General features: G+C 47.5%; 1 pseudogene; it reads left to right on the top strand.

Moving 5' to 3' along the window:
* The first annotated feature begins 2,043 nt into the window (after nt 1-2,043).
* On the top strand, nt 2,044-2,161 carry LOC124709455 (annotated as a pseudogene).
* Nucleotides 2,162-3,130: the final 969 nt, after the last annotated feature.

Below are 3,130 nucleotides of genomic sequence, written 5' to 3'. Positions count from 1 at the left end.
TGAGCGTCCACTCTTCTTATTCCCTCTTGGTTGTTGTACATATTGTATATGACCCGTCTCTCCCTGTAGCTTACCCCTACTTTTTTCAGAATCTCAATCAGCCTGCACCATTTTATATTTTCGAACACTTTTCCCAGGTCGACAAATCTTTTGAAAGTGTCTTGATTTTTCTTTAGCTTTGCTTGCATTATTGGCCGTAACGTCAGAATTGCTTCTCTCGTCCCTTTACTTTCCCTAAAGCCAAACTGATCGTCACCTATCGCATTCTCAATTTTGTTTTACATTCTTCTGCATATTATTCTTGTAAGCAGCTTCGATGCATGAGCTGTTAAGCTGATTGTGCGATAATTCTCGCACTTGTCAGCTCTTGCCGTCTTCGGAATTGTGTGGATGATGCATTCCTTGTATGCCCGTATAAATCTTCAATATGGTGCCTCCTGAAGGGCCACACACATCGGCTACCACGGTTACCACCATACGAGCGCTACGTCCGAATTCAGTTATGTCCTACGTAATACACTCACAGCTACAAAGGACATTGTTCTGATCTCGACTGTCACTTGCAAAGTATCGAGGACACTGCACGGGTGCCATTCGTGGTCAAACACAATAGCGCAATCTGCCGGCTTAGCTATCATCTGCCTTTATGTCCAAGAATCAGTTCCTCGCGGTGTTACTAGATTTTCGTCCATACCCTGTACGTATCTTGTGAACATGACAGCACGTTTCGAGTTAACAGGCTTTCGACGTGGAATCACGTTACGTATGCGCCGTAGGATATTGGGGATTACGCTAGAGTTCGGCTCTCCGTGGTCGACACTGTTTAGTGTGGGTCTTCACTATCGTAAAGGTATAGTTTGCACACGCATAGGAGGCGACAAGTATTCGACTTAAGGACGCCAAGTGGCCACCGCGGAGCTACACGGTGCAATCGGCCGTTCTTCGGTGACTCAGATCGCCGCAGATTAGCCGGCCACACACGAGCGGATTTTAACGACGGCTCACGGATTCTGCAAGTATACAGTAACGGATTCTGCAAATGTACAGTAAGTACACATTTCGTGGGTATTAAGTATGCATCAAAATAAGACTAAAAAGTGAAATAAAGTTTTGTCTGAAATTGATTTATTTTCGAGCTATGGTACATAATGTCATTTGTGGTAGGCGTTACACCATAGGTGTTTAGAAGATCCTGGAAATGGCAGACGAAGATCCGACGGTTAACTACCCACCGTATAAGTAAGTGGCACTATAGGAGTTCCTCAATCAGTTCTATGGCGCCTGCTACGGAGACAGTAATTCCACCTTTTCACCTGCAGAAGGTACAGGAGCTGTCGCCTGTAGATGACGCTGGACGTCAGAATTTCTGATAGTGGTTACTCGAGCGCTATGCTACCGAATCACTGTTTGTTTATCGGGTGCTGTTTAGGGACGAGAGCATCTTTACTCGTACAGGCGTAGTGGACGCTCATAACATGCACGTGTGGGTGTATGAGAATCCTCGCGCAACTGCAGCAAGACAATATCAACATCGTTTTCCTGTGAACATTCCGTGTAGTATGGTGGACAAGTAGTTACTCGGACGTCGTGTTATTCCACAGCGTGCGACAGGCAGTGTGTACCGATAGTTTTTGGAAAATGAGACGGTGCCCCTACACATTTCAGGCTGCGAGGCAAGAGAGAGTACCTCCATGTTGTTTATCCCAGGAAGTGGACAGGTCGAACGGGAGCAGTGTGCTTGGCACGCCTGATCTTTACCCCCCAGGGCTTTCACCTTTGGCGCCGTCTCATGGAGCTCATGCATGCTGCAATTGAGAATGTAGCACAACTATAGCGGCGGATTGGAAATATCGGTGCAGAATGAGATGAACCGAGACTGCAAGATTCCTAGATCGGTAAGGCGTCGGGTATATCACTGTCTTCGTCTACATGGACGTCATTTTGAACATGTTGTGCAAAAATGTACTGTACATAAGTGTCTCCAATTTCGGGTACATCCGTGCCGTTGCATTCTGAAAAGAATTAATTTAGTATTGCACTTGTGCCAACGGCCTTGCCGCTGTGGTAACACCGGTTCCCGTCAGATCACCGAAGTTAAGCGCTGTCGGGCTCGGCTAGCACTTGGACGGGTGACCATTCGGTATGCCGAGCGCTGTTGGCAAGCGGAGTGCACTCAGCCCTAGTGAGGCAAACTGAGGAGCTACTTGATTGAGAAGTAGAGCCTCCAGTCTCCTAAACTTACATACAGCTAGAATAGCGATGTACTGACCACATGCCTCTCCATATCCGCATCCAGTGACGGCTGTGGGCTGAGGATGACACGGCGGTCGGTCGGTACTGTTGGTTCTTCTTGCCCTGTACGGGCGGAGTTGAGTAATTTTTAGTGTTGCACTTGTGATCCCTGCCATACTGAATATCTCGGAAAGCAGTTTCAAACGAAACCTTATTTGACATTTTACACTTATTTTGATGCATGTATTACACCCATGAAGTGTGTACAGTTATTTTTGAATCACCCTGTACATGTGCTGTTTGTTCTTTCGGAAATATAATTAAGGCGAGGAGGCCAGTGATCTCTTCTGTGAGGATGCACACCAGACTCGAACTCTTAAGGTGATGGGCGAAATGCTGCGAGTAATGAGGATAATGGACAAAGGGCACTACATTAGTAGTGTGGGGATAAACTGAGAAATTGCGTCTAATGGAGGGCGTGTTAGGGTAATCTGTGCAGCTGCGATGACAAATGTGCCCGGATGAGGCAGCGCTCAGAGCATTTGCACAGTAATAGGGTTTGAATACCAGGGCGCCACAAACTTTCAACTTCCCCATTGATTTCAGCCAATGCCTGCTCGCAGCCAGTGTCTGTAATTCCTTTGTGTCTAGATTCTGCCAAAATTCGCAGGCCTCGCCTACGCGTACAGTGGACGAAGGACTTGCTGGCCGTCGTCAGCAGTCACGTGGGGAGTCAGAAGCCGTTCCTACCTGAGCTGTGTGTAGACAAACAGATTGCAGCAGGCGGCGAGTGACTCCCGACTCCCCTATGACCTCCGTCCATTCACACACAATGAATTCTTCTGGGGGACCACACAGTCATCTGCATGGCCACTTGATTGTGTTACTGTTGTTCCAG

Source organism: Schistocerca piceifrons, chromosome 7 (assembly GCF_021461385.2).
Source record: "Schistocerca piceifrons isolate TAMUIC-IGC-003096 chromosome 7, iqSchPice1.1, whole genome shotgun sequence".
Classification (NCBI taxonomy): Eukaryota; Metazoa; Arthropoda; class Insecta; order Orthoptera; family Acrididae; genus Schistocerca; species Schistocerca piceifrons.
The sequence above is the reverse complement of the archived record's forward strand: the minus strand, read 5'-3'. Positions and strand labels throughout refer to the sequence as shown.